The sequence below is a fragment of the Oncorhynchus keta genome, chromosome 11 (assembly GCF_023373465.1).
Source record: "Oncorhynchus keta strain PuntledgeMale-10-30-2019 chromosome 11, Oket_V2, whole genome shotgun sequence".
Classification (NCBI taxonomy): Eukaryota; Metazoa; Chordata; class Actinopteri; order Salmoniformes; family Salmonidae; genus Oncorhynchus; species Oncorhynchus keta.
The window spans coordinates 30,628,889-30,648,864 of record NC_068431.1 but is presented as its reverse complement, the minus strand read 5'-3'; the positions used below and the strand labels follow the sequence as shown (position 1 = coordinate 30,648,864).

At 43.4% G+C, this 19,976-nt stretch overlaps 1 protein-coding gene across 2 annotated transcripts in view; it reads left to right on the top strand.

Moving 5' to 3' along the window:
• LOC118390059 (delta-sarcoglycan) overlaps window positions 1-19,976 on the top strand; it is a 255,077-nt gene that overhangs the window by 142,290 nt on the left and 92,811 nt on the right. Inside the window, exon 1 of one of the 2 annotated variants that reach the window (XM_035780223.2) lies at window positions 5,476-5,765. The exons of the other annotated variant lie outside the window; for it this stretch is intronic. The gene's annotated coding sequence lies outside the window, so the exon portion shown is untranslated. Of the gene's footprint in view, window positions 1-5,475; window positions 5,766-19,976 lie in introns of those variants that run through there. 2 annotated transcript variants of the gene reach the window in all.

Genomic DNA, 19,976 nt, shown 5'->3' with positions numbered 1-19,976 from the left:
AAAGCTTTCTTAGTGTCCAACAAGCTTCCTCTGCCCTTAACCTTGTTCTGAACACCTCCAACACAAAGGTCATGTGGCTTGGTAAGAAGAATGCCCCTCTCCTCACAGGTGTGATTACTACTAATAAAATGAGCCCTTAATTGATCATTTCCAAATCTAAGTGGAGTAATGGTAGAAAGTCACCACGAAAATAGCTCCAGGTGAGAAGTGATCAAGTTGTGAGAGTCTGTCTATCAGAGCCTGGTCTATTTGCAAGACAACTCAAAAGAGGTGACTTTCAATCCCCAGCAATTACTCCAGTAAATGAATCAAACGCTGTGAGTGATCATAACCAACAGCAGAGCCAAAGCGCCTGCAGGACAAGTGTTGAAGAAACCTAGCTAGTTAACTTAACTAGCTAGCCTAGTTAGCTTAGCCGGCTAGCCTGGATGGTTAACTAGCTAGTTTAGCTATAAACAGAAAGATTGGTTGGAATGTAATAATGGTCTGTTGATTCCAATAGTAAGCTAATCAAATCAAATGTTATGTCACATGCGCCGAATACAACAAGTGTAGACCTTACAGTTAAATGCTTACTTACAAGCCCTTAATCAACAATGCTTTAAGAAGTTTTAAGTAAAAAATAGAATATAGAAAATAAAAGTAACAAATAATTAAACACCCCCTGTACCAGTACTGGTACCCCCTCTACTGGTACAGGGGGTACCAGTACAGAGTCAATGTGCAGGGGCACCGGTTAGTCAAGGTAATTGAGGTAATATGTACATGTAGGTAGAGTTAAAGTGACTATGCATAGATTATAAACAGAGAGAAGCAGCAGCATAAAAGAGGGGTCTGGGTAGCCATTTGATTAGCTGTTCAGGAGTCTTATGGCTTGGGGGCTAGAACCGGCCTTTTGGACCGAGACTTGGCGCTATGGTGCCAATTGCTGTGCGGTAGCAGAGAGAACAGTCTATGACTAGGGTGGCTGGAGTCTTTGACAATTTTTAGGGCCTTTCTCTGACATAACCTGGTATAGAGGTCCTGGATGGCAGGAAGCTTGGCCCCAGTGATGTACTGGGCCGTAAGCACTACCCTCTGTAGTGCCCTGTGGTCGGAGGCCGAGCAGTTGCCATACCAGGTGGTGATGCAACCTGATGTGAGTAAAGGTCTTACTCACATCGGCTACGGAGAGTGTGATCACACAGTCATCCGGAACAGCTGGTGTTCTCATGCATTTTTCAGTGTTACTTGTCTCAATGGTGATCTGAGGACCCATGACAAATATTTTCAGTCTCCCGAGGGACAATAAAGGCTTTGTCGTGCCCTCTTCACGACTGTCTTAGTGTTTTTGGACCATGACCATTTGTTGGTGATGTGGACACCAAGGAATTTGAAGTTCTCAACTGTTCCACTACAGCCCGTCGATGAGAATGGGGGTGTGCTCGGCCCTCCTTTTCCTGTAGTCCACAATCATCTCCTTTGTCTTGGTCACTTTTAGGGAGAGGTTGTTGTCCTGGCACCACACGGCCAGTTCTCTGACCTCCTCCTTATAGTCTGTCCCATAGTTGTTGGTGATCAGGCCTACCACCGTTGTGTCATTGGCAAACTTAATGATGGTGTTGGAATCGTGCCTGGCCATCCACTCATGACTGAACAGGGAATACAGGAGGGTACTGAGCACACACCACTGAGGGGCCCCAGTGTAGAGGATCAGCGTAGCGGATGTGTTGTTCCCTACCCTCACCACCTGGGGGCGGACCGTCAGGAAGTCCAGGATTCAGTTGCAGAGGGAGGTGTTTAGTCCCAGGGTCCTTAGCTTAGTGATGAGCTTTGAGGGCACTATGGTGTTAAACACTGAGCTGTAGTCAATGAATAGCATTCTCACATAGGTGTTCCTTTTGTCCAGGTAGAAAAAGGCAGTGTTGAGTGCAATAGAGATTGCATCATCTGAAGATCTGTTTGGGCAGTATGCAAATTGGAGTGGGTCTAGGGTTTCTGGTATAATGGTGATGATGTGAGCCATGGCCGGCCTTTCAAAGCACTTCATGGCTACGGACGTGAGTGCTACGGGTCGGTAGTCATTTAGGCAGGTTAATTTTGACCTGTTTAAAGGTCTTACTCACATCGGCTACGGAGAGTGTGATCACACAGTCATCCGGAACAGCTGGTGTTCTCATGCATTTTTCAGTGTTACTTGTCTCGAAGAGAGCATAGAAGTAATTTATCAAATCAATTCAAATTGTATTGGTCACATACACATGATTAGCATATGTTAATGCAATTGTAGCGACTTGCTTTTGCTTCTAGTTCCGACAGTGCAGTAATATCTAGCAAGTAATCTAACAATTCACCAACAACTACCTAATACACACAAATCTAAATGGATGGAATAAGAACATGTAGATAAAAAATATGGATGAGCGGTGGCCGAGCAACATAGGCAAGGTGCAATAGATGGTATAAGGTACAGTATGTACATATGAGATGAGTAATGTAAGATATGTTAACATTATTAAAGTGGCATTATAAAGTGACTAGTGATCCATTTATTATAGTGGCCAGTGATATGTAAGCAGCAGCCTCTCTGAGTTAGTGATGTTTAGCAGTCTGATGGCCTTGAGATAGAAGCTGTTTTTCAGTCTCTCGGTCCCAGCTTTGATGCACCTGTTTTTTTTATATATTTTTTTAACCTTTATTTAGCCAGGAAAGTCAGTTAAGAACACATTCTTATTTTCAATGACGGCCTGGGAACAGTGGGTTAACTGCCTGTTCAGGGGCAGAATGACAGATTTGTACCTTGTCAGCTCGGGGGTTTGAACTTACTTCCGGTTACTAGTCCAACGCTCTAACCACTAGGCTACCCTGCCGCCCTGTACTGAACTCACCTTCTGGATGGTAGTGGGGTGAACAGAAAGTGGCTCGGGTGGTTGTTGTCCTTGATGATCTTTTTGGCCTTTATAAGACATCGGGTGCTGTAGGTGTCTTAGAGGGCAGGTAGTTTGTAGACTGCACCACCCTACAGAGAGCCCTGCAGTTGAGGGCGGTGCAGTTGCCGTACCAGGCAATGATACAGCCGAACAGGATGCTCCTGTACAAGTTTGTCAAGGTTTTAGGTGACAAGCAAAATTTCTTCAGCCTCCTAAGGTTGAAGAGGCGCTGTTGCACCTTCTTCACCACACTGTTTGTGTGGGTGGACCATTTCAGTTTGTCTGTGATGTGTACCCGAGGAACTTAACACTTTCCACCTTCTCCACTACTGTCCCTTCGATGTGGGTGGGAGGGTGCTCTGCTGTTTCCTGACGTCCACGATCATCTTCTTTCTTTAGCTCATCTGGTAGGTTTGTGTCATTGGGAAACTCACGGCTGTGCTTCCCTTTGTAGTCTGTAATAGTTTGCAATGAGCAAACAAGCGTCGGAGCTGGTGTAGTACGATTCAATCTTAGTCCTGTATTGACGCTTGCCTGTTTGATGGTTCGTCGGAGGGTATAGCGGGATTTCTTATAAGCTTCCGGGCTAGAGTCCTTGAAAGTGGCAGCTCTACCCTTTAGCTCAGTGTGGACGTTGCCTGTAATCCATGGCTTCTGATTGGGGTATGTTACGTACGGTCACTGTGGGGACGATGTCATCGATGCACTTATTGATGAAGCCAGTGTACTCCTCAATACCATCAGAAGAATCCTGGAACATATTCCAGTCTGTGCTAGCAAACCAGTCCTGTAGTTTAGCATCTGCTTCATTTGACCACTTTCTTATTGACTGAGTCACTGGTGCTTCCTACTTTAGTTTTTGCTTGTATTACGAAGAACAGATTTGAGTTTCCCTGCATTAAAGTCCCCGGCCACTAGGAGAGCCGCCTCTGCATGAGCCTTTTCCAGTTTGCTTCTGGCAGTATACAGCTCATTGAGTGCGGTCTTAGTGCACTCGGTCTTATTTCACTTAGTTAATCTTTTGACATGTTCTGTTCATGAAATACAGTATCTCTATGATCAGACAATTATCTATGCGTTCAATATTGTTATTAAGTGACCCATAATACCATATTTGATGACTTGTGAAATCTTACTCATAATGGTGTTACAAATAATCAGGGAATTAAGGGCCTATATTTCAGAAATAGAGCAGGTGTTTGGAAAGGAGAGAGAGCAGTGAATGTTGTTGGTGGAAAAAGAATTGTCGTATATTTATTCATGATGACATCTGTGTCACAATCCATATTTTCTAAGGCTGCTTGTGTTTGGACCAGCTCTAAATCCTGTCGATGGAATATCACTCTAATTGGTAGTTTTGAAACCCATATCAAAATAAAAAATGAGCCCTGGAAGGATTCACTGTCAATTCTAGCCTGGATATTCATATAGCAGGTTGGGGAATTGTCTCAGAGGTGAGATTCACACAACAACACAACAAAGCCAAGAGTAAGCCAAAGCTTTAACCTTCCTGAAATTCACAAATGCTCTTGTTTTGATGTTCTATCTCTCCTACATAAAAAAAAGGTTTCAAAAGTGTTCTTTGACTGTTCCCATGGGATAACCTTTTTTGGTTCCAGGTAGAACCCTTTTTGGTTCCATGTAACCCAAATAGGTACTACCTGGAACCAAAAAGGGTTATTCAAAGGGTTCTTCTATAGGGACAGCCGAAGAACCCTTTTAGGTTCTAGATGGGACCTTTTTTTCAAAGATTGTATTCCTCTTCACAGCTTCTTCTTGGAATCTTTAAACATTTCTTTAAAACAGCAATGATAACTCCCCAGATGTACTGTATTAAAACTGTAGGCTACATCTCCACATGCAAGTCAAGTAGCTCAGCATTGTGTCTCGTGCTGCTGGCTTATTAGGGATTCCCCTTTATCGATAAAAAATCATGAACCCAAGCAGCTGAAGCTCCACACCACCACCAACAACAACACCATGCGTTCCCTGATGTCTCTGGGCTGTCTTCACTGACCACTTATTAAGATGCTGGATGGGCCGTGCCTGTTAAACAATGATTACTATTATTCATCAGCTCTGACCACGCTGTGGCTGGGAGGGGGAGTAAAAGAAAGTGCTGTGTAGGAGAACCTTTGTGGTTATTTCCTCCCTTGCTGGATGGACTGGCAGGCCACAGCATATTAAGTGGAGGAGGGGAATGTTTTTTTCCTTCTATTTTTACAGTCCTGCCTTTCTTTCAGAGATACCCCCGCATACCCCCTCCCACCCTCCAAAAGACACATGCACACACATACATACAAACACACCCGTACACGCACCCACCCACGCACCCACACACACACACAAAACAAACAAACAAACACACACACACACACACAAAACAAACAAACAAACATCGTCAGACAGCCCTGCCTGTAACTTCCCACATGTGTCTGGGCTTCTAAATCTGGATGGTGACCAGAAGGCTGTAACCCAGCACTAGAAGACAGTGTGGTGCAGAATCTCCAGTCCCCACCAGTAGCACAGCAGAGCGGAGTAGAGTAGCCTCCAACTTAACCTAACATAGCAGGCGTAAAAAGAGCCTCCAATGAGATGGCTGGGATAACAGAGTGCGTGTAGTGTCCAGGAAATACCTCACGAATTGGGCAGGGACTTGGCCGGGGAGTGTGTTATTGGAAAAGCTGACAAGGGGGCTGCCTGGAGTCTGTCAGAGGAGGCCTCATGCAACTTTTTAAGAGGAGCTCAATCTCCTTTTATCTGCCTGACACTCCCTGACTTAGTGAGAGCTCACTGAGAGCCCTGAGAGAGAAAGAGAGAGAGATATAGGAGAAGGAGAGCAAGACAGAGGGAGAGGTAAGTTTAGTTTTCACTCAGTTCCTGTCCTTTGTTTTAGGGGGACATTTAAGTTTCCTACTCATAACTGTTGACTGGTGGGAGGGGGAGTATGCATGGAGAAAGAAGCCTGTTTTTTTTACTTAAAACACTATTGCCTCATTGTTCTGAAGAAACTAAAGAAATTTTGCCTTTATCTTTTGAAAATAGTATTTTTAGTTTAGTCTCAGTAGCTCTGTTTTTTGCTTTAGGTTTTTCCCAACGTTCACAAAAGTATATTTTAGAACCGCTGTTTACGGAGACCTCTGGACTGAGGCTGGAAATTAATGTATTGCCAGGAGAAGTTACGAAGGTGGAAAGCCACAACTATTTAATAAAAATGAATTGCAAAAAAGATTTCCAAGGGTGTTGATCTGTAACCCTCGGGGCAGCTAGCGAGTGAACGCTGGGGCTGACCGGCGCACTTCCCCATATCAGTCCTGTCGGCATCACATTTGGTTTCAATTACTTTGCCCCTCTGGGATACGTGTTGCTATAAATAAGTAACAACGCACTTACTGTGGAAAGAGTTCAGACAGCAGGAGCCTTACTGTTCTGGGGGCCTACTGAGAGGGGCTGCATTCTTTATATTGACTAGTTTCAGCAGGGTAGGAGGGGGTTGTGGCTACTGGTATGTCTATGTATAGCCTATGTGTATTGGCAGGTTTAGGAGGGGTGGTCTTTGGCAAAACTCTTCCCAAAATAGTGTTGTGAACAACAGCTGCTGTGTGTCCATGGGGACAGTACTAAACCCTGATATAGCAGTAAGGATCCAAGCAGGTGTTAAGTGTTTATTCGCGTTGTTGATATTTCCTGTGACCTCATGAGTCATAAGCAGAGGGGCCGGTGATATGTAGATATTTTCTCAGAGAGAGAAAAACACAGTAAACTGAGATGACAGAGATGGGGACATTACTGTTATTCATTCTGTATAAAGCCACTGAATAAAAGCACCCACATATTCCTACTGGACACACTCTCACAATATATCATCTCTTTCTCTTTGAACATCCATACACATGTGAACACCTATTGTTAGCTCTCACATGTACAGTACTGTCATGTATTGTATGTACATTCACACATGCCTAGTATTTCCTTAATGTGCAGTCTCAGCTGTGCATTGCAAACTCTATTGTGCATTTTACTGTGCATTCCTGCATTTCTGTGAGCAAACAAGCCAAATAGAAGGTGTCCATTCCTCTACATCAGATGTGAAAGGAAGGCCTATGAGATTCAACAGCTCCTTTCCAGTCTGCCCCAGAGACGGAGTTTACTGAAAATGTCTGAGTTTTTCTCACAAGGATCTATGCCAAGGCTCAGTATATAACACAGACACACTTCAAAAGGAGAGCTCGTTCTCATCTGCTTAAAATCTAGCTCGACTGTGCAGTGATTTTTTCTCTGCTCACTGGAAACCAGAGTGCGAGAGAGAGAGAGATGAGAAAAGAGAGAGGGAAAAGAGAGAGAGAGACAGAGGGAGAGGAGAGAGAGATGCAGAGTAATGCTGAGTGATAATGTGCGGATTAGGCTTTTGAATAGGAGCCACTTGATCAGTGGTGTATTTTATTTTAGGTTAGGGAGCAAAAATGTAAAAAAGAATTGTACCAACAGATGAAGCCAATTGAATAGCCTAGCAGAATAGCCTAGCATTATAGCTTATTATCACGGCTCAGGCTGAGACCCAGATGCAGACAGAGGAGGCAGCTAGTACGAGTCTCAGTACAATGGGCAGGCAATCGGTAGGTCAAGGCAGGAAAAGAGTCGTAATCCAAATCAGAGTCAGGCAGGTGCAGGATCAGGGACAGGCAGAAAGGTCATAACTGGAAGTCTAGGAAAAACAAAGACTAAAGCACAGGACAACACGGTAACACGCTGGTAGGACTAGATGGGACAAGACGAACTGGCAACAGGCAAGCAGAAAACGCAGGTCCAAATACAGGAGGTAATGGGAGACACCTGGTGGGGGTTGGAGACAATCACAAGACAGGTGAAACAGATCAGGGTGTGACATCTGGCGTCCTACCCTGGGACATACCTGGTTGACTGGGGTGTAGATGGCGGAAGTTCACAACGAGGGCTCGGTCCGGGATATTAATGGTGGGGACCCAACTCCGGGCCATAACCCTCCCAGTCAACCAGGTACTGGAATACACTGCCTGGAATCAGGACATAAAGGGCTGTGAGATAGGGGTTTAATTCTAGATACATGGAAAGTGGGATGTATATGGAGCGTGCGAGACAACAGAAGGCCAGCTGCAGAGGTACCTGGAGATGGTCTTGAGAAGAACGGTCCCGGCTCTCTTCCAGGTATTGCGAAAGGGAAAGAGGAACATCTGGGCAGAAGGTATGCTGACCTCTTCCTCTTGTTCTGGGAAGAGTGACGGCTGATATCCCAAGGAACACTCAAAAGGCTGAGACCAGTACTAGAACATGGAAGGGTTTTCCAGGCATATTCCACCCACACAAGTTTCTGGCTCCAGGTGGTGCGATTGGTGGAGACGAGGCAACAAAGTGCCGTCTCCAGGTCCTGATTGGCTCGCTCCGACTGGCTGCTAGACTGGGGATGAAAACTAGAGGACAGGCTGGCCGATGACCCAATGAGGGTGCAGAACGCCTTCCAGAACCGGAATGAAAACTGAGGACTGCGATCGGACCATGTTGACCGGAAGTCCATGGATCCGGAAGATGTGCTGCACCATGAGCTGGGCCGTCTCCTTAGCTGAGGGCAACTTAAGAAGGTGCATAAAATGGGTGGCTTTGAAAAACCTATCCACCGCCCTAAGGATGGTGGTGTTGCCATCTGAAACAGGGAGACCCGTGACAAAGTCCAAGGATATATGGAACCATGGGTGGTGAGGAACAGGGAATGGTCCACACCAATAATAGATGTTGTGCCCCTTCTAACCAGTGCCTCCACTCCTCCAACGATGTCTTAACTGCAAGTAATTCTCGATTTCCCAGGTCATAGTTCCTGTTTCGGGGTTAAGATGATGGGAAAGGAATGCAGCTTCTGGTCCTGGGCAGAATGCTGGGACAGGACAGCCCCCTGTAGAGAGAATCTCTGCTTGAGGTCTGAGAACGCCTGGTCAGCTGCTGGAGACCATATGAAAGGAACATTGGGAGAGGTGAGGGCAGAGAGGGGGGAAGCAAGGGTACTGTAACCGGACGAAACAACGGTAGAAATGAGCAAACCCCAGGAAAGGTTGCAGCTGCTCTCTGGATGTGGGTTGAGGTCAATCCACCACCGCTCTCACCTTGTCAGGGTCCATCTGACTATTCCCTGCAGTGATGACATATCCTAAGAAGGAGATGGTGGAGCGATGGAATTCACATTTCTCCTCCTTCTCGAAAAGCTGGTTCTCCAGGAGATGTTGGATGATCTGTCGGACATGGAGGATGTGCTCTTAAACTGACTGGGAATAAATGAGGATTTCATCGAGGTAGACAAACAAAATCGGTTCAACATGTCACGGAGCACATCATTGACCAGGATCTGGAACATGTGGCAGTCTTGGTCAGTCAGAATAGCATCAACAGGTACTCGTAGTGCCCGCTAGCCGTGTAAAAGGCTGTCTTCCACTTGTCTCCTTCCCGTATCCGAACCAGATGATGGGCTTTCAGAAGGTCCAACTTGGAGAAGATGACTGCCCCCTGGAGAGGCTCCAAAGCCGAGGAGGTAAGTGATAGCGGTAACGTTTTTTAATCGTAATGACATTAAGACCCCAGTAGTCGATACATGAATTCAGGGTCTTGTCCTTCTTCTCCACAAAAAAGAACCCTGCGCCGGCGGAGGGAGGCAGAGAGACGCATAATCCCTGCAGCGAGAGAGTCCTCAATATACCCTTCCATCACTTTGGTCTCCGGATCCGACAGGGGATAAAGTCGCCCCGAGGTGGTGCGGTAACCGGGAGAAGGTCGTTAGCACAGTCGTAGGGCAGAGGAAGAGATGTGGCGCGGGCACAATTGAAAACCTCCCTTAAGTCCTGGTACTCCGCGGGAACGGTAGAGAGATCCTGTCACGGTGCAGCGTGGTGAGCTTACATTTTCCTTTAGTTATGTAAATGTCGCCAATAAAACAAGAAATAAAGAAACGACCGTGAAGCTTACTAGGGCTATAGTGCCACTAACAAAGATAACTACCCACAAAATACAAAGGAAAAAAGGCTGCCTAAGTATGATTCCCAATCAGAGACAACGATAGACAGCTGTCCCTGATTGAGAAACATACCAGGCCAAAACATAGAAACAGAAAACATAGAAATAAAGAAACTAGAATGCCCACCCTAGTCACACCCTGGCCTACCCAAAATAGAGAATAAAATCCTCTCTATGAACAGGGCATGACAGATCCGAAGCTTTACCCAAGCGTTGCTGCAGCGTGGATGAGTTAATGTCTGTGTCGACTGCAGACAATGTGCATAGCAAAATGGACTCCAACCCATGATGGAACCCGTAGCTCCATCGATAAGGGGGTTATGCCTCTGGAGCCATGAAAATCTCAAAACTATGGGTACATGAGGAGACTCCAGGAGCAGAAACTGCATAGGCTCACTGTGGTTGCCTGACATTCGCAGGTTGATAGGAACCATATTATCAGTGACTCTGCCAATAGAGCTCCCATCCAACACTCTGACGTCCATTGGGATGGAAAGAAGTTGAGTGGCGATACCCAGCTCTGACACCAGGGTAGTGTCCATAAAGCTTTCGTCGGCGCTAGAGTCAATGAGCAGTCGGACGGACTGGTCTCCCTACAACAGGGAAGCATAGAGGGAGTTACGAATAGTGAGAGATTGGAAACACACCAGTGTACTCGTAACAACTGATGAGCAGGTCTTTTAATGGGCAGGTAGAGAACAAACGTCCCGTAGCGCCACAAAACAGACATCTCTTGGTGGAAACAATCTAGCCCTGCCCAGTTGAATGGGCTTCAGAGGAGGTGAGTCGACAGCCCATTGTAATTTCCGAGGGATCTTAAGTGATACATCTTTCCGGATGGTCAAGGCTATGAGGGATTCAAGGTCCATGGGCAGCTCTTGGGCTGCAAGCTCATTTTTATTCACCTGTGATAATCCGTGAAGGAACGTATCGAACTGGGCTTCTGGGTTGCAGGCACTCTCAGCCGCCAACATGCGGAAATCTACCGCTCAGTCTGCCACACTACAGGAGTCTTGATGCTGTTGGAGCAGCTTACAGTAGTTTTCCCTGTAAAAGTTGTGTCATACTGCAGCACACCATGCGAGCTACCGCAGAATTCTATGGCATGTTATTTAACCTCTCTAGGATATGTGGGACGCTAGCACCCCATCTGGCCACCAACAAACAGTGAGGTTGCAGAGCGCCAAATTCAATTACAGAAATGCTCATTATAAGAATTCAGAAAACAAAACATATTTGACATAGGTTTAAAGATTAACTTCTTGTTAACTATTCATGAAAATCACAAATGAAATTAAATAAATATATTTGCCCTCAAGCTTAGCCTTTGGTTAACAACACCGTCATCTCAGATTTTCAAAATATGTTTTGAACTATAGCTAAACAAGCATTTGTGTAAGAGTATTGATAGCCTAGCATAGCATTAAGCCTAGCATTCAGCATGCAACATTTTCACAAAAACAAGAAAAGCATTCAAATAAAATAATTTACCTTTGAAGAACTTCAGATGTTTTCAATGAGGAAACTCTCAGTTAGATAGCAAATGTTCAGTTTTTCCAAAAATATTATTTGTGTAGGACAAATCGCTCCGTTTTGTTCATCACGTTTGGCTACGAAAAAAACCTGTATCCAGGAGTGTAATTATCGCCGCAAGCTCATTAGCATAACACACCGTTAACTATTCATGAAAATCGCAAATGAAATTAAATAAATATATTAGCTCTCAAGCTTAGCCTTTTGTTAACATCACTGTCATCTCAGATTTTCAAAATATGCTTTTGAACCATAGCTAAACAAGCATTTGTGTAAGAGTATTGATAGCCTAGCATAGCATTTAACCTTAGCATTCAGCATGCAACATTTTCACAAAAACAAGAAAAGCATTCAAATAAAATAATTTACCCTTGAAGAACTTCAGATGTTTTCAATGAGGAGACTCTCAGTTAGATAGCAAATGCTTAGTTTTTCCAAAAATATTATTTGTGTAGGACAAATCGCTCCGTTTTGTTCATCACGTTTGGGTAAGAAAAAAAACGAAAATTAAGTCATTACAACGCAAACTTTTTTCCAAATGAACTCTATAATATCGACAGAAACATGGCAAACGTTGTTTAGAATCAATCCTCAAGGTGTTTTTCACATATCTATCGACGATAAATAATTTGGTTTGGTGGCAGTTTGGTTTCTCTTCTGAAGAAAATGGAACGCGCATGGACCTGGAGATTACGCAATAATTTCGACGGAGGACACCGGGCGGACACCTGGTAAATGTAGTCTCTTATGGTCAATCTTCCAATGATATGCCTACAAATACGTCACAATGCTGCAGACACCTTGGGGAAACGACAGAACGTGCAGGCTCATTCCTGGCGCATTCACAGCCATATAAGGAGACATTGGAACACAGGGCATTCACAATCTGGACCGTTTCCTGTATGAAATTTCATCTTGGTTTCGCCTGTAGCATTAGTTCTGGGGCACTCACAGATAATATATTTTCAGTTTCGGAAACGTCAGAGTTTTTTCTTTCCAAAGCTGTCAATTACATGCATAGTTGAGCATCTTTTCGTTTTTTATCCAAAAATTAAAAGAGCGCCCCCTATCTCGAAGAAGTTAAACCAACCACAGTGTCATATTTATAAAATGCTTTTCGGCGAAAGTATACCTAGCCCAGAACATACCTAGCCCAGAACATAGCCCAGTTGACAAATTATTACAAACAGTAACCAGCCAAGCAGAAGCGTTACAAAACTCAGAAATAGAGATCAAATTAATCCCTTACCTTTGATGATCTTCATATGGTGGCAATCAGAAGACATTAATTTACTCAATAAATGTTCCTTTTGTTCGATAAAGTCTCTTTATATCCAAAAACCTCAGTTTAGTTAGCGCATTTTCTTCAGTAATCCACAGGCTCAAACTCAGTCAAAACAATCAGACAAAAAATCCAAATTGTATCCGTAAAGTTAATGGAAACATGTCAAACGATGTTTATATTCAATCCTTAGGTTGTTTTTTTAGCCTAAATGATCTATAATATTTCAACCGGACAATAACGTCGTAAATATAAAAGGTAAACAAGAAATGCACATGCGCCTGAAAAAACTCTGTGTCACGTTAGGGTCCAAACGTTCAGACTGGTCTTACTCCCTCATTTATAAGAATACAAGCCTGAAATGATTTCTAAAGACTTTTGACATCTATTGGAACTATATGAACTACAAATGGAGTCCTAAGTCAATGGATACTGTAATGGCATTGAATAGAAAACTACAAAACCAAAAAAAAACTACTTCCTAAATGGATTTTTCTCAGGTTTTTGCCTGCTAAATCAGTTCTGTTATACTCACAGAAACTATTTTAACAAACTTTAGAGTGTTTTCTATCCAAATCTACCAGTTATATGCATATCATATATTCTGGGCCCGAGTAGCAGGCCATTTAATTTGGGTATGCTTTTCATCCAAAATTCCAAATGCTGCCCCCTACCCTAGAGAGGTTAATTGTCAGCCATTAATGCTAGTTAGTACTAGTTTGAACACCAGAAGGCATCTTTGAGAAGCATTTGACAGTATTCAATATTGGCTGTACTAGAGAATGTAAAAACTTTTTTGTAAGAACATAGTATATGGGATTGAGAAATGTAGCTTAATTCATTTTATTAATATTATGGTGTTTCTATTCCAAGAAAAATGAAACCTTCAGGGTTTCTGATAGGAAAATATGGCGCTGTACAAAGTGTCCAGTCTGGAGCAGGCTACAATAATAAGAGCAAATAATCCTAACATTTCCACACCCTAATTGTAGTCTAACTAGATTGTAGATTCAGTAAAAATAAAAATCTCATTGATTTATCAAGACCAGTCCCCATGCTTGTCTCAGAGCAGCGCGAAACGGTGCTGAAATAGTTAACCACACGCGGATAGGCTAGTGCTTCAAATCCTATTGCTTCTAACTTCAATATGCTTTAAATGCCACAATGTCACAAATAATTGAACACACACAATTCTTAAAACTCTAATGCTTTAAATATTTAATCATTTCTTCCTTCTGAATTCATATTCATTACATAAATAAGCCCACGTGCACCTTGATATTGGGGGTGAACCATGTGGCCGTGCCTAACCGGGAAAAGGGGTGCACCATGTGGCCATGCCTAATGGAGAAAGAGCGTGTGCCATGCGGCCATGCCTAACGGGGGGAATGGAGCTGGTCGGGTACAACTCAGGCGAAATGGAGATGAGGGGTCAACATATGTCGGCTAAAGCGATTTAATTCATGAAAGCATTTGAACGTTTTTAATACTGTGATAGTGAAGAGAAAAATTCCTCTCAAGAGAATTAACATTACAGTTACACCAACTGGTAGGCTAATCACACAATTGTACAAATTGGTAAGAGAAATAGTGAAGAAAGTTACCCCTCTACATATACATTTCTTTACCGGATTCTCAAAATGAAAATACTGGCAGATTAATAAAATGTCCTTGTACAGTAGTAGATCTAATTAAATTAAATTAAATTAATATCTAAGGGGCTTTTATACAATTACAATGTAGGGTTAATAAAAATAACTGTTTTAAAATGTATATGTTTATTAAGTAGTCTTTCTTGTCTTAGAGCAGTGCGAAACGGTGCTGAAATAGTTGACCATGCATGGGTAGACTATTGCTTGTTGGGGAGCATTTTCACACAGTAGCCGGGCTATAAAACTAATTGTTGGATAACAGATCAGCTCTCGGAACTCATTAACACACTTTACATGGTCCTTCTGTGGCTCAGTTGGTAGAGCATGGCGCTTGTAACGCCAGGGTAGTGGGTTCGATTCCCGGGACCACCCATACGTAGAATGTATGCACACATGACTGTAAGTCGCTTTGGATAAAAGCGTCAGCTAAATGGCATATATTATTATATATATATTATACTGTGTGTGTTTTGATATTTTCTCTATCTCTTTCTCTCTCTCTCTCACACACACACACACACCTGCTGTCTTGACCTCTGAATGCTCGGCTTTGAAAAGCCAGCTGACATTTACTCCTACACTCTAAAAAGAAAAGGTTCCTGGAGTATCCTTTAGGTGCTCTTCAAATTGAAACTGTGGGGGAACCACTATATGTTCTTTGAAGATCCCTTGATAAAGGTTATTCAAAGCACCCCTTATAAAGGTTCCCTTGAAGTACCCTTTGGGGTAAAACATTTTAACTCCCTATCAACCCTCCCTCCTTCATAAAACATATTTTAATAATAAAAATATTGACTTAAATAATTCATTGTTTATTTAGTGGCAGCACAAATGTGAATTCATATTTACAAAACAATTTACTAAACAGAGAAAATCGCCTTTGAATATTTTGCTATCTATCGTCCACACCCTCACCCTAAGCTTTAGCTCCACCCATCTCGTTTCACTCTGAAAGTGCACACATGACGCTCTGGCCAATGTTTTGTTTACCTCTGGATAACATGAAAACAGCCTAACCATCCTTGCTGGCAACAATTTCATTACGCTTTTTTGCAGACGTTTACTGACACTGGCCATATTCAACGTGTGTTGTACACACGTCACGTAACGTTAGCTAACGAGCCAGCCAGCCAATGTTAGCTAGTTAAACAAAAATGAACCGTGCCAACAATGACACAGTGCTGGGAGCTAACCAAATCATGATCAATGTTAGCTAGCTAACATTAGGCTCTATCTAGAACATCAAACGGCTCTGGGAAATGAATATTAACTTTAGCTAGGGAGCCAGCAAACTAATGTTAGCTAGATAGCTAACAGTACACTTTAGCTTAAGACATATAGCTAGCTAGCTAGGTAAACAAAGTGTAAGTTCACACACGTCACGTTAGCTAACGAGCCAGCCAGCTAACGTTAGCTAGTTAAACAACAATGAACAGTGCCAACAATGCCACAGTAATTGGAGCTAACCAACCATGTTCAATGTTAGCTAGCTAACATTAGGCTCTATCTAGAACATCAAACGGCTCTGGGAAATGAATAATAACTTTAGCTAGGGAGCCAGCCAGCTAATGTTAGCTAGATAGCTAGATCGCTAACAGTACATTTTAGCTTGAAATGGAACCACTTTCTGTCATAATTAGAAATCGTGTAATATCTGAAAATGTAGCTAGCTAACACTAGACTATCTTACCTGTATACATCATCATGCATGCACCCGTCTCCCTGTCAGGAATGCCATGCCCTTAGTTTGAAGATGTAATCCGGAGACATGTGTTTTCACCATCTCTTTAGCTATCATACTCTAATTCCACTGATTTCAAAACTTGGTCCTCCAGAAAGTGGAGAGCAACACTTACGCAGCTCCACTACACAATACTTTTTTTTTTCAAGTTGAGTTCGACAGGATTACCAACACAGACTGATGAGCTTCTATGGCAGGCCAATCCGAACTCCTCTCTCGGCATGTCCAGCCCACTCTTTATCTCAGCCAATCATAGCTAGTGGGAAGGTTGCTCGCTTTTTCTGTGGCTTAACCAACAAGGCTTGTAATTTAAAAATGTATTCGTATTTACAGATGGCATATAAGTTTGTTATTAAGGCACATTAAAGTTCACATATTCGAGAATGCATTTCTGCCAATAAACACATTTTTATAAAAAGAAAAATAATAATAATGTTCAAACGGCTCTCCTGTGAAGTCATGACTTGCGACATACAACTTGTTTCCGAATTGGGTAATCAAATTGCACTTCCTCAGGCTTCCACTAGATGTCAACAGTCTTTAGAACCTTGTTTGATGCTTCTACTGTGAAGTGGGGGCGAATGAGAGGGGAATGAGTCAGGGCTCTGCCAGAGAGCAACGAGCTCAGTCTCGCACGTTCACGTGATAGTTAGCTCTGTTCCATTACAATTCTACAGACAAAGGAATTCTCCGGTTGGAAAATTATTGAAGATTTATGTTAAAAACATCCTAAAGATGGATTCTATACATCGTTTGACATGTTTCTATGGACTGTAACGGAACTTTTTGACATTTAGTCTGCTGCTTGTGACCGCGCATCATGAATTTGAATTGTGTACTAAACACGCTAACAACAAGGAGGTATTTGGACATAAATGATGGATATGAGTGCATTCTGATGGGAGTGCATTCTAATGAAGATCATCAAAGGTAAATTAATATTTATAATGCTATTTCTGACTTCTGTTGACTTACACAACATGGGTTGTTTTGGTCTCTGAGCGCCGTACTCAGATTATTGCATGGTGTGCTTTTTCCGTAAAGCTATTTTTGAAATCTGACACAGCGGTTGCATTAAGGAGAAGTGGATCTAAAATTCCATGCATAACAGTTGTATCTTTTAGCAATGTTTATTATAAGTATTTCTGTAAATTGATGTGGCTCTCTGAACATTACTACTGAACATTACGCGCCAATGTAAACTCAGATTTTTGGATATAAACATGAACTTTACCGTACAAAACATACATGTATTGTGTAAAATGAAGTCCTATGAGTGTCATCTGATGAAGATCATCAAAGGTTAGTGATTAATTTGATCTATATTTCTAATTTTTGTGACACCTCTCCTTCGCTGGAAAAATGGCTGTGTTTTTCTGTAACTTGGCTCTGACCTAACATAATCGTTTGGTTTGCTTTTGTCGTAAAGCCTTTTTGAAATCGGACACTGTGGCTGGATTTACAACAAGTGTATCTTTAGAATGGTGTAAAATACATGTATGATGGAGGAATTTTAATTATGGGATTTCTGTTTTGAATTCGGCGCCCTGCAGTTTCACTGGCTGTTGACGAGGTGGGACGCTAGCATCCCACGTACCCTAGAGAGGTTTACTGCCTTGTTCAGGGGCAGAAGGACAGATTCGTACCTTATCAGATCAGGGAATCGATCTAACAACATTTCAGTTACTGGCCCAATGGTTTCACCACTAGGCTACCTGCCTTCCCAGCTTCAAGAGGTAGTCACCGAGAAGGTATTTCAATTAACAGGTGTGCTTTGCGGAACTTTTTCATGTGTTTGAGCCAATCAGTTGTGTTGTGACAAGGTAGGGGTGGTATAGAGAAGATAGCCCTATTTGGTAAAAGACCAAGTCCATATTAGAGCAGTCACAAAAACCATCAAGCACTATGATGAAAATGGTTCTCATGAGGACCGCCACAGGAAACCCAGAGTTACCTCTGCTGTAGAGGATAAGTTTATAAGAGTTAACTGCACCTCAGATTGCAGCCCAAATAAATGCTTCACAGAGTTCAAGTAACAGACATATCTCAACATTAACTGTTCAGAGGAGACAGCATGAATCAGGCCTTCATGGTCAAATTACTGCAAGGAAACCAGGACGAAAGGACACCAACAAGAAGAAGAGAATTGCTAGGGCGCACTGGATATTAGACCGGTGGAAATCTGTCCTTTGGTCTGATTTTTGGTTCTAACCACCGTGTCTTTGTGAGACGCAGTGTAGGTAAATGGAGGTCCTCCATATGAGTGTTTCCCAAATCAAATCAAAGTTTATTTGTGGTAAAAACTGTTGAGAAGCCTTTTTGTCCCAGACTTGGCACTCCGATACCGCTTTCCATGCGATAGTAAAGAGAACACTATATGACTGGGGTGGCTGGGGTCTTTGACAATTTTTAGGGCCTTCCTCTGACACCGCCTGGTATAGAGGTCCTGGATGGCAGGCAGCTTAACCCTAGTAATGTACTGGGCCGTACGCACTACCCTCTGTAGTGCCCTGCGGTCAGAGGCTGAGCAATTGCCATACCAGGCAGTGATGGTAACAGTCAGGATGCTCTCAATGTTGCAGCTGTAGAACCTTTTGAGGATCTGGGGACCCATGCCAAATCTTTTTAGTATCCTGAGGGGGAATAGGCTTTGTCAAGCCCTCTCCACAACTGTCTTGATGTTCGGACCATTCTAGTTTATTGGTGATGTGGACACCAAGGAACTTGAAGCTCCCAACCTGCTCCACTACAGGCCATTCATGAGAATGGGGGCGTGCTCGGTCCTCCTTTTCCTGTAGTCCACAATCATCTCCTTTGTCTTGGTTACATTGAGGTATAGGTTGTTATTCTGGCACCACCCGGCCAGGTCTCTGACCTCCTCCCTATAGGCTGTCTCGTTGGTGTCGGTGTTCAGGCCTACCACTGTTGTGTCGTCTGCAAACTTAATGATGGTGTTGGAGTCGTACCTGGCCATGCAGGCGTGGGTGAACAGGGAGTACAGGAGGGGACTGAGCACGCACCCCTGGGAAGCTCCAGTGTTTAGGATCAGAGTGGCACATATGTTGCTACCTACCCTCACCACCTGGGGGTGGCCCGTCAGGAAGTACAGGATCCAGTTGCAGAGGGAAGTGTTTAGTCCCAGGATCCTTAGCTTAGTGATGAGCTTTGAAGGTACTATGGTGTTGAACGCAGAGCTGTGGTCAATGAATAGCATTCTCACGTAAGTTTTCCTTTTGTCCAGGTGGGAAAGGGCAGTGTGGAGTGCAATAGAGATTGCATCATCTGTGGATCTATTTGGGTGGTATTCAAATTGGAGTGGGTCTAGGGTTTCTGGGATAATGGTGTTGATGTGAGCCATTACCAACCTTTCAAAGCACTTTATGGCTACGAACATAACGTGGGTCTGTAGTCATTTAGGCAGGTTGCCTTTGTGTTCTTGCGCACAGGAATTGTGGTGGTCTCCTTGAAACATGTTGGTATTACAGACTCAATCAGGGACATGTTGAAAATGTCAGTGAAGACACCTACCAGTTGGTCAGCACATAACCGGAGCACACGTCCTGGTATCCGTCTGGCCCTGCAGCCTTGTGTATGTTGACCTATTTAAAGGTCTTACTCACGTCATCTTCGGAGAGCGTGATCACACAGTCGCCCGGAACAGCTGATGCCCACATGCATGCCTCACTGTTGCTTGCCTCGATGCGAGCATAGAAGTTATTTAGCTCGCCTGGTAGGCTCGTGTCACTGTGCAGCTCGTGGCTGTGCTTCCCTTTGTAGTCTATAATATTTTGCAAGCCCTGCAACATAAGACAAGCGTCAGAGCCGGT